Source organism: Synchiropus splendidus, chromosome 9, assembly GCF_027744825.2.
Source record: "Synchiropus splendidus isolate RoL2022-P1 chromosome 9, RoL_Sspl_1.0, whole genome shotgun sequence".
Classification (NCBI taxonomy): Eukaryota; Metazoa; Chordata; class Actinopteri; order Syngnathiformes; family Callionymidae; genus Synchiropus; species Synchiropus splendidus.
In genome coordinates this window covers 24,473,136-24,485,364 of record NC_071342.1, presented here as the reverse complement: position 1 = coordinate 24,485,364, position 12,229 = coordinate 24,473,136, and the positions used below count along the sequence as shown (strand labels likewise).

General features: G+C 47.1%; 1 long non-coding RNA gene across 1 annotated transcript in view; it reads left to right on the top strand.

The window, feature by feature from the left end:
- Positions 1-8,019, top strand: part of LOC128764981 (uncharacterized) — a 32,721-nt gene extending 24,702 nt beyond the window's left edge. The window contains exons 3-5 of the long non-coding RNA XR_008415811.1: positions 2,793-2,909; positions 2,999-3,068; positions 5,747-8,019. This is a non-coding gene — a long non-coding RNA (uncharacterized LOC128764981). The remainder of the gene's footprint in view (positions 1-2,792; positions 2,910-2,998; positions 3,069-5,746) is intronic.
- The last annotated feature ends 4,210 nt before the right edge of the window (positions 8,020-12,229 follow it).

Sequence of the window (12,229 nt, the reverse complement as noted above, 5' to 3'; positions counted from 1 at the left end):
TGACATGAAAAACGGCAAATTTCATTCCTGAACTACACCGGCGATGAAGCTTTCAAACGAACGTCCTGCCAGTCTTGACGGCAGGAGACGGCACTCCTAGGTTGAGTGGGCTAAAGCCGATGAAGAAGAGAAGCTTGAGTCGGTGGGGGATTTACTGCCGGGGCGATATGCAGATGTTAATGAAATGATTATTGGATTAGCATTCAGATTTATGCAGGATGTTAAATCTGATCTGTAAAGGTATGGCACCATCCTGAGCCCTCCTGATGCCGGCCCGTCTCCGTGTCATATGGCCTTCATATCATCGGCCGCTGCCAGCTGTGCGATCAGTGGGATTGATCTGTTGGCAGCAGGACCATATTCATCAATCCTCTTCCTGTCTTGTTACCTTCCTCTCTCTTAACCCCCCCCCCACCCCTCCCTTCCCCTTTTTCATCTCCCTCCATCTTTTAAGAACCATTACTCTCTGTCTCTGTCCCCTTTGCCTCTCTTCTTTGTGAGGCACTTTTTTTTTTTCGGTCCAAGCAGACTGTCTCAATGTGAAGTCATGGTTAATGCGCCATGACAATCTGACACAACGCACAGTCCAGGCCCTGCTCCATCTGGTTTCAATTTAATTTGGTCAGAGGATGGAGGGGAGGAGGGGGTGCTGATGGTGGTGGAGGGACGGGGGGGGGACAAGATGAAAGCCCGGTATGCTGCTCACCGCCGAATTGTCTCACCATCCTTCATTCTTCCCAAATTGCCTCCTCTTTTCTTGCATATAGCATTAGCCCTTAAAAAAGTTTCAAATAATGGCTGTCCGGTCAAAATAAGAGAAGGATCTGTCGGAGCACCAGACCGCGGCTCATTACCACCATTAGCCAGCAGAGAGTGTGTGTGTGTGTGTGTGGAAGGGACACTGGAGGAGTTTGGCCTTGTGGTGCGAGGAGTTAATGGGGACATCTTCTTGCAGTTTGCTCGCGTCAGAGCGAGCTGGAAGGAATGAGACCATTACTAAACGGCGGACCTGTTAAGAGCAATTTTCCTAATTATGGCGATGGAGCGATGTGTCAGTTGTTGCGGCCGACGTGTCGGCCCCATCAGGGTCGGGCAGACACCAAGTGTTAACTCTTTAACAGGCCTCGCTCAGAGCGGCCTAATGACTTAATGGAGGTAATGATCTAAGGAAAGCCACATGTGTCCATGCTGCTGGGCCAGTCAGGCGGCACGGTGAGATCAGCCACTCCTGCGTCAGCGCTGTTTGCTTCTGGACATTCTATTGGCTGCCTGGCAGCAGGTGGCATCATGGAGAGAGAGGTGCCCCCGAAGAGGAGGCAGCCATCTCCTACAGGAAACCATGGCAGCAAACTGACTTGGACAAGGAAAACCCTTCAACACAAAAAATCAACTGAAGAAACTTTAGAGCGACCCCTAGCTACACTGTGTTAAGTCCTCACTTAAAGTACACAATTATGGACACAAGTGTTTCAATTTCATCATTAAAGAAAGATGAAAACTGCTTTCTACATTGACACAATACACTGCAGCATGTATTTAACGCACAGAGCTGGACAACAACAACAGTGTGTGTCCCAGCTGTCACCTTTGGATGCCATTGCTGTGCACTTTCATTTCAAATGAAGGGTTTCAAAGCAAGTTTTACCATTTTTAATCCAGGTGAAATCAATCCGTCCTGGAAACTATGTTGCGTGTTGATGGCATCATTTAGATTTATTCAACACCAGTGGCTTAACACTAGAGTCGTGGCCTGTACGTTTCTGGACCCAGCAGAAGGGGTTGAGGGCTCGTGAAAGTGGACGGTTTATGTTCATGTGTGGTGTTATGTCACTGGAAGGTCTGGGCCGCCATGACCTCCTGTCCACCACCCTCAGCATTGGTCTGAATGTTACAGACCTGTTGAACCCTACAGAATACTTTGAATTAATAATTCTGAAATATATGTTTAGAGTAGCTGACGCCAAAATAAAAAGCCCAGGTCAACCAGGGACTTTCCTATGTTGGTGTCACATGGCCACTGGCCGTTCCATCAACGTACACTTCTGCTCAGGGCCAACAGTTGTGTGTGAGAGGTAGTTTTTCCATGATCCTGCTCCTAACCTTGTCAAACATGATCACTCAAGAAGACCATCCATGTGTCCTTAAGTGGGAAGTGGGTCCATTGAAACCATTGGAGGCTCATTTTAGCAGGTAATTGGTGTTTGTGCAAATTCATATTTTCAGTTGATCATTCCTTCCAAAGAACTTTCATTGGAACAATAGGGCACCTGGGGTCATGGTATCTTGAGCCTTGAGTTGGACTCGTGTGCTACTCATGCTTCATGTGACTGGCGTGTGAGGTGGCTGTGTTGTCCCCAGAGAGACACCACTGAAGTGACCCCCAGCAGCGAGTGCCCACACGCACAGATGGTTCCCCGTTTGGCCATTTGAATTTGTTACAGTCCCCTCATTGCTGTGTTTTCCCTCCACGTGACGTCTTCACAATGCACTCGTGCAGAGATGGAAACCCACAGTGGGGATCCAGAGGCGGAAAAGGAAACCACTGGACATTTTTATGAAACATTTTTCGACTTTTGTCCGAGCCAGTGAAAACATCTCGCTACATTTCAGGGTCGTCACAATCAAGTCATGTGTTTCACAGTTTTCGTTGCTTCTGTGGAGCAGGAGTGATTCATGTGCCTCTGTCTCTGCACGTTTTCTCCTCAGGTGATTGCATCCAAAGTCTGTTCTGGGGCAGATTAATCTCCTTTTCCCCCCATTAACTTGTCAACTGATTTGTTGTGTCGTCGCAGGCGCCGAGGCCTGTGCTAACCTCCAGCTCCTCACCTCTGCATTCCAACTCGCGATGATGTGTCGGGCGATAGACTGACTCCCTTAACCTGCCGCCCAGCGCCGTGATCTTCCCCAGGGTGAGATCCGGCTCAGCGTGCAGCTGAAGAAACATCACCTTGTTTCCTCGCCGAGGTCAGGAACTCACGCACGTCTCTCATAATCCCAGTGGAAGGAGATGGAAGAGGCCACAGAGATCCAGACTGGAATTCCCACGTCATCCATCACTCCTGGCGCAGGTTTGTCCTCCTCATCCTCTCTGACTAAATCAGAAGGAGTCCCTCTCAAGGACTGGCTGCACAGGGAGGAGGTGGATTCAGACGTCCATGTTTCTGCTTCAGCTCCACTCAAACGCATGGAGGTCGTCGGGTCAATAAAACCTGCTGACCTCGGACAATCATAAAACAGTCACTGCGAGCCGGCGCGGATTGATTAAGTTCATAACTCGATTTGAGCCGACTATAAAAGTGGGAATGGGTGTAAATCTAATGCGAGGACATCATGTGAAGAAGTTTTAATGGCAGCTTTTTTTCATGTGTGATATCTTTGATCGGCTGAGGCAGCGGCCGTCTTCGTCCGAGCTACTGAGTTTGACCTGCAGATCACATGACTCCGTCTTATCACATGGTCAGATCTGCTCAGCAGGGGTTGTTTGGGCTTCCAGGGGGTGGAAGTTGATCAGTTGGATCCGAGCCACATGTGAGCGGGGTAGCTGGAAAATAGGCCTCGCTAACCTGCAACTACCTGATTCAATTAAAGATGTCAGAAGTTAATGGCGGCTGTTTTCAGCGCTCATTACGTCTGCTTTGGCCACTTCACATTCCTGTTTGAAGTTTAAAAGTAACCGGAGTCGTCTGATAAGCTGGTCTGCACTCAGGACCGAGAAGGACAAGGGAACTATTGAAAATCCATATTAGGATGAAACAACAAACTATTTGTATTTTAAACAGGAGGGTGTTTTAAAACAAAGAAAACATTTGATTAAAAACCATATAGATTAATGTTCCAGGCACTTAATAAAACGGAGGGAAATATTTCACTGAAGTCTGTTCTGTTAAGTCACTCAACTCCATGTTCAGTTTGGATAACAAGGTCTTTATATTTTTATTCTTTTATAAGATTTCCAGCAGGAAACTCACCACTTGATGGAGAGTCTTGTTTCTGGAGCGGATGAGTTCAACCTTCCTCAGTGTGCCACCTTGAGGGCTGCCTGATCTTGTGGAGTGCTGCCGTCACAAAAGCCTGGCGCGTGGCTGGTAGTGTTCAGCAGCAGCAGCAGCAGCAGCAGGCGCGGCGTGTCAGCTGCCGGCCTGACATGTGACCGGGGGACTGGACAAAAGGGGCCGAAGTGCCTTCAGCGTCACCTTCAGCTGAATCAGTGTCAGGTTGGCTGCCCTGCGTCTCACTGATGGTGCCCATCCACTGGCAGATGGCCGCGAGCTCCGGCAGCTTTTTGGTGTTTAATTATGGTCGTAATCAGGGGAAATAAAGATCAATTAAAGCTCCAGCAGAGCTAATGATCTGAGAGGGACATGTTCAGAAAGAACATCAACACTTGATAGTGTTTTTGTTGCTTTGAATCTGTAGCCATAAAGTGATGTCGCTAAGCCGTGCGTCTAGCTGGGACAGCGCATGTCTGCAAACTAAAGTTAGCGACGGTTCGCTGTTTGAAAGATGAGGAGCTGCCAAGCTCCGCACACCTGAAGTGGGATCTGTGTGCAGGCACTTGGCAGCAAGTCAGGATATTAAACAGTAGGGGGCTGTAACTTCCTTCACGTCTGCTTTTGGTTGTCACGTACAGTTGCCTGACAGTTCTCTTCTGTTGCTGTGTAGGAAGCCATTTTTAAACGACTGTGTGCCTTTCAAAAGATATTTGATTCATGTCTATTGTTTACCAAGTCAAAGATCCAGTTCATGACATGACAATAACTTGCTTTGTATCGTCTTCACTTAGTTGTAAGGTGTGGTAGAGACCTCATGAAGAAGCTCCTTCTTTTTCAGACAACAAAGATGAGGGCCATGTGACGGCCTGCATAACATGACAAACAAAGCTTCTATACTATCATGAGACATTAAAGCCTGAAGGCAACTGATAGGACAAGAAACATTCAACTTGAACAAATTTAGCAAATATTTACAATCTCACAAAGCAGAATTCAAGGTCGAAAGAACGCAAGTCAATTTAGCAAGTCGTCTTTATCCAGAGAACTTTATATTTTGTTATATTTTTTTTCTCAGTTTACTGTTTTCCAAAGTGAGCATGAGCTTTGCCAAGGTTGGGATCCTTTTAATATTCACAGTTTTGTGCCAAAACACCATGTTAGTGGTAGATTTCGGTGGTTCTGGCTATAGGAGACCAGATCGTTTCTCTCCAGTGCTTAGAGGGAACGATACAGACACCTTTATATTTGTTTGACACCTAAACTCTATAATCTCTTTTTTCACTTTGTATTTAATTTAATCTACTGACCATTCTTTTTTTTAACATTTTTTTAATCCCACTAAATGGACGATACATTCATCGCGAACATTGCTTTTTGTATACGGAGCTGAGTTTGGCCATTGCCTGTCTAAGTCTTCTCTTTGCTATAGACGTAGTTGGTTTTAGTTTTCATTTTCAATGTTCCCGATGTTTAAGAGGATGAGGAGCGTCCCTAATGTTTAAACTGACCAGGCTTGTTATGGTTCTCAGCTATCTCTTTCAGTCACATCAAATTACGGTAACTGTGTTCTCAGAGTTTCCTCCTGAAATTTTTGTCGTATTGATCTCAGCAACGCCTGAGATATTATTTGAATGATAGTACACACAATTTCTTGGCTGCGTTCCTTTCGTTAACATTGACTGATTTGTTCCTGCTGCCTCCACTTTAAAGAGATTTAATGGATGTTCTACAATTTCTGTCAATTTTCTCCTCAGCAACCAGCGTGTGGCTGCTGGCAGCTGCTCAGCTTCCTTTCAGCACGCGGCGGGATCTGCGCCTCCATCTGAGCGCCAGCGAGAAGGGCGAAAATAACGAGAGGAGAGGAGGAGGAAGAGCAAGAGAGGTGAGGTGGATGAGCCAGGGGGAGGGCTGCAGGAGAAAGGGGGAGGCCTGAGAAGACAGATGCCACCACTGCGGCCGTGGCATTGTGGGGTATTAATAGCCCAGAGCCACGTCGTGCCAGCCTCATTGGGAAGGTGGCGGCCGCCGCGCTGGGTGGCTAGCTCATGCTAGCATCAAAATGAAAGGAGCGGAGGTGTGAAAAAAAATGCAGCTGGTCAGGATGGAGTTCTGTAAACAAACCACGGGCCAAGAATGCACCCACATGACAGCTTTATTGATTTAGCATCTGTCCTATAAAAATCCTCCTCCGTCACCTGGTGGCCTTGAAAACCCTGTTCCTCGGCCCTAAACAGAGCATCCTCACCCAGTCACTCTAGCACAGTGTTTCAAGTAGGCCACACGGGAACTTCCTGTCTTGTGTTTTTAAGTTACAGACCCACATTTTACCACAGCGGGGAAAAACCTCAACAACCACTTCCCAACCATTTCGTCACAATCGAACAACTAGCTGTGCGATGACTACAGGACAGTTGGGTGTGCATGCATCGCTTCAATGAGTGTGGGAATTGATCCTAGTTACTCAGATACAAGTCAATAATATCTATAACATCCTCTTCTCCTCAGTATTTTTCCATCAGTCACTGCAGCATCTGAATTTTTTGACTTTTTTTGGGGGAGTGATTTTAACGTTGCTTTGGCCCAGCTCTTCTCTGCCGTCTCACGGAACTTGTGGGGAGTTGATCCTCCGCCTCAGAGTCCTCAATGCTGCATGATTGATTACCTGTGAGTCCAAGGCATATCTGTCATTGACTGAGATGCTGTGCTGAAGGGCAGGCAGGAAGTGTTACTGAGGAAGTGCTTTGTGCATTTCACTTCATTCTAAACACTCTGATGACGGGGGTCACCTCATCACCCTCTATTGACCAGGGACTGTCACTGATCATTCGTAGTGCCAAGTGTTCTGGAGCTCAATAGGTGGCGCTGTCAGTGATATGAGGTTTTTCAAACCCATGGATTACAATGAAGAGGCCCACTGTTTCGTGAAACCTGCCCTGCCCATCACACACACAACACATCTTTGCTCCTCACCTGTGCCAGCTCCACCTCCTTATCCACACCGGTCTGTTCTCTTTTCACAAAAATAACTCACCGTTCCTCTCCATGGGCACGCACTTTCCTTGCCTGCCCACCAACACGTCTTTGTTGCCAAGCTGGACAACATACCAAAAACAGGCAGTACAACTTCCTCCTCCTGCCCGCCTGTGGCGCTGCCATCGTGTAGACACCTATAAAGCCACTATCTCAGCGTCTCAGCTCTCCAGTGGTGCACCAGTCTCCCTGCAGGTCCTGGTCCCCTCTCCTTCTTTTCATACCCACGCTCCCTGCTGTGTCCGCAGTGGTGGAACTGTTGATATCACAAATATGAAGTCGCTCTCATCCGCTCTGCTCGGTGCGTTAGCAGAACGGAAGCGTGTATTGATGAAGTTTGCCGGTCACTTTCCCTCCATAACTCACTTAATCAATGGGAGTGCAGTGATGGCTCTTCAGTTTCTATCGACCTGCTCCAGCTCACTCCTGATTTAGTAAATAAAACTTTCCCCCGGACCGCTTCATTGTTTCCCCTCCATATTCCTGGCCGTTATAAAAGTTTATATCCTGACGTGGCTGCGCGCTGATGTCCCTCGCAGGAGCGCTAACATCGCTGCACCTGAATAATTCAGCCATGCTCCGCTGCCCCTCACTCACTGTTTGGAGAAGCAGGTAATGAGAAAAGCTATAAAACGCCTCGCCGGCTTTTGCTGCCAGAAGGAGAGGGAAAAAAAACAAAAAAAACGAGGAAAACTAGATCCAGTTCATAAGGAGAGACACTGAAGATGGGTTTTTTTTCCTGCTGATTTACTGTAAATGGAAGCATGAGAGCACAAAGGGAGGAGAACTTCAAAAGCATGACCTGCATATTTTGAGTCAATTAGATGTTTCTAATGTTACTGTGGAGGTGCGATGCTCAGCCGAGCGTCCTGGGCCGGAACAAAAGAGGGGAATGTGTCGGAGTGGCTTCCCTCTTGATCATTCGGCGTTTTCCAAGGTGTAAACATGAAACTGCTCAGGGAGGAATCATCCAAGCAGGGCAACCGCTGGCAGCAGTTCAGACCAGGCTTCGTAAAGTCAAGCAGATTTGCTCTGTGATCACTTTGTTTTCCCAGTGCCCCCCCCCTCCCCAGTCTTCACGTAAAGCCTTCGTGTAATTGTCCTCGTCTTTCAGCTAATTTCACATTTCCAGAGAGAAGCCGTGCAAGAGACGCAGAGGCTTCGGGGAAATAGCCATCTTGGAAGTCAAAGGTCGAAGGTGACGGTCTTTGAATGGTTTTCATTTCAACCTTGTGCTCTCATTAAACCTTACATCAGAAATGGAGTTTGTGGGCTGTTCTTGACCCAGTGTTTGTATTGAAAGTGATGGAAGGAAGGAGGGGGTTGTGGGCTCCATTTGACTTGTGCTCTAAGCAAGGTCGAGTTTAGGTGACTGTAAAAGTTGACACTACTTCATGACCAGTGCTGATTTGACTGGTATTGATGCCAAGTATTTGTTCATCAGCGGCTTTAGCATGATGGTCAAATTTGGGTAAATGATCCCTTGGTGACCTAAGTCCGTGGCACAGTGTCTCTCCGGCGCCAGATATAGTATCACCAGACATGAACAGCAATACTAACACAGTGGGTCAAACGAAATTGCCTGTTGTCGGCACATTTTCAGGAACTTGAGTGGCTCTCTTCTATCAATGTCCACCTGAGTGTTCCCACCAGGCACGTGGCACTGTGTCTCTGAAGCACCCTAACATATGCTGCCGTTGCTTCGCTCTTGGTTTTTAGACCAATGGTTGCCAGAGTGACTGGCATGCCAGTTATCTAGACTACTCACTGTCACATACATAGCCCTTTCCATTTGTACCCTGGAGTGTCAATTCCTGTCCTTCTTTTGTTTGCCGACATCTCGGGGAAGAGGCGAGAATGAGATGAAATCATAACTGTGGTTTGGAAGGAGGATGCTGCCTAAACACCGGCTGCATTAATAGTGTGATGGCTCTTGTATCTTCTATACAGCAAGTATTGCTATCGCTTTGTTGTATTTGTGCGCACTGTCATTGAGAATACGTTGACGTCTAAAACAGGCCGCAAAAGAAGTGAGTCGTGGTTCGTTGGTAAATGCAATAAAGAGACATTCTGTTGTCCTCAACGGTGCGGTGATTTGAAACCGGCAACAGATTATTCTCAAGGTCTTTGAGCTTGTATTTCCTCTCCAAACTTCCGTCCACATCAGAACTCACCACCTGAAACTCAATGAGGCCTGATTGCAGACAGAACCACGGAAAACAACGTCCCACAGACATGACGTAAGCGTCCCTCTATGCAGATGATGTGCTGTCTTTCATGTGTGAAGGATCTGGCACAGCATTAAACAAGAACTACAACTTATTGCCTTTCACTTGTCGGGCAAAAATGCTTTGTCTCCGGGGACTGTTAATGACATATTTGCAGGAAGAGCTGGAGTCTTTATACAATTATGTCTTCACATGAACACTTTTGGATATAATTACAGACAGAGACGCTAAAGGAAGCAGTCAAAGTGTCGACTAAGTGCCATCTGGAAACCCTTTGTGTCAACTCTCCTGCCAGACAAGATAGCTGATGCTGCAATGCGAAACCATAGCTACATATTTTTACTCCACTCTGGAATTTCAGGATGCATGATATCAGGTCCTCGATAATAGAGCTTTCAGTGTGAACAAGATGTTATTGTTGTATTACAATGAGGCCAAATCAAATGTGTGAAATTGAACGTTGTTTTTCACTTCAACATCCGTGAAAGATTTGCCTTTAAGTTACAGTATGTTTCAGAGGTTTTGAGGGGAATCTGGGATGGGGTTAATATAGGTCAAGTGGTAGAGACGCAAACTACTTCCTCTTCACATCTGGATTCAAGATCTGGAGTGAAATGTCAAGCGCCCATTGAAGAGTTAAACCTTGTTATGTGTAGAGAGAAATCATACAAATGCAATCAGGGTTCAGAATGGCTCAAGTCCTTCGGGCAAACTCCGGGGATGTGAGGAGGCCTTTAGAAACCAAGCGGAGCGTCTTTGAACCAGCCGCCCCTCTGCTCCCAGTGGGCTAATCCCGGAGGGAGAGTGGGCGTTTACTGAGGATACGTTGTCTCGTACGTGTTAATGGGGGATTACACATGTTAACATCCAGCTCTCAGTGTGTCTGGCCAAAGGGGCTCTGCTACAGGGGTTTAGCATATGAATAAGGAATAAGGGGATGAGTGAATGGAGGCCATGGCGAGAGTGAGCGCTGCCTCTCGTGGTGCGGCGATGGGAATCCAGTGATTAGGACCAGACACAAAGACTTGAATATCTGTGGCATAGATAAAGCCATCTCTGCCGTCTTGGGTTTTAGGGGAGCATTGCTTCGAGGGGTGCGGAGGTGCTTCTGCTGCCGCAGTGCTTCAAGTGTGTTGAACTGGTGAACCGTGTTATGGTTCAGCATCACTTTGGATTCGGCAACATCTGAAGTGAAAGAAAAGAAAAGCTGATGAGAGACGACTGGATTTGTCGTGAACTTTTGAAATGTGGCGATTCCTTGAAGGGCTTAGATGGAGAAACCTGGTGTTGATCATTTATTTATGTATATAAATTGTTATTACCTATGTATTGTCTATTTAGTTGTATTTTATTACTTAGTCATGATATCTTGTTTATGTGTCTGATGTCTTTGATATGAATCGAATCTAGCTTCTATAAAATCGGACTTTTTTACGACGACTACAGACAGCTACGATTTTAAAGCACAATGATGTGTTTGAAAGTCAACAATAACTTCTGGTCACACACGATGATACCGAGTGTGAAAATATATTTTTCCCCTTTGGCTCGACGTCTAAGAGCTGGCCGTCTGGACGCTTCTGTTTTAGAGACTGTTCTGCCGAGTTTGTGTTTGAGCGCTGCTGCTCCATGTGGTGCTGCTGCGTGGACAGAAACTCGCGCATGGCACACCATTCATGATGGGCCGACCAATCACAGAAGGCCATCGACCAGCACCACGGACCAGTCACAACCTTTCTTATTGGTCAACTCCTCGTTGCCCCGCCCCCAATTGTGACAGTGAGACAGAGGTGGAGTGATTAAATTGAGGACGGTGTACACTGATATGCTTCTGGAGTGTGAGGTGTCTGTCTGCTGAAGGTCAGGCCTTCTGTGTGGAGAAACTTGACACAATAGGGAAGTGAATAGCCTGCCTCCTTCTCCAGCCCCATATTCCACCTCTGTCTGTGCTGTCCTGGCATTTCCTCCTCTTCCCAATGCTTCATCTCGACACCCTCATCTCCCATTCTGATCCGCACGCTCTTTGTGCTCCGTTCCCCGGCCCCGCACGCGCACGCTCACACGCACGCATGCACGCAGGCAGGGTGTGTGAAATCAGTGGTGTAACCGTTGGCACCGGCGGTGATTTATGGCTCACTCTGAGCGCACTCTTATCAGGTGCAGGCACGGCTCTCGGCGCTGCTGCCTGCCGCTGAATGACAATGGAGAACCAGTCGCATTATGCTCCGCAGCCTCGCCCCTCGCATCCTGGACACTGCAGATTACATCTCGGCGCTTGATTTATGGTCGCCATCTTGGCTCCTGAGAGGGACATGAAGGGCAGCGTGGATGAGATGGGGGAAGAGGTGTTGGCTGTGTTTTTCTGAACCCTGCTCTGTGCTTCGGACTCCAGATGATGTGGTGCTGGTGGTGGTGTCCTGACCCGGTTCTAGATTTGAAGCTGTATGAATGGAGGTGAATTCAGGTGCGGGTTGTCTTTAATAGTTCAAACGCTCAGTCGGAAAAGCACCTTAGAAAACATTGATACTCGACTTGAGTGGTGGGATCAGAGCAGGAATCACGTCTGATGTGCTCTTTACATCTGCTGTTCTCGTGTTCTTTTCTTCTGTAGCATCCTGTTCTTTGTTTATAAAGTGTCGGTTCGTCATTGGCGACTGTTTTTTTTTTTGTCGTAGACTTGTCTCACACTTCACTGGAAAAAAACAGATCTCTGAAAATAAGAGCAGAAACAAGATGGTTTTGTTTTGTAATAAGCCAGAGATCTGGCAGTAAAACAAGCGAAGATTCTCTTGATAAGACAGTGTAAAATGAAAAACTGCATCTTAAACTAGAACTCATTTTGCTTGTAATCAAAGTGATGGTTGGAAACCCAGCATGCAAAGTGGTGTCAGTGTTGTTTATCACTGAACAGCGGATGCTTCTCCCCCACCTCGCATCATGACCCTCTTCATTTGAATACATGTCAAAGATAGCCTTCGT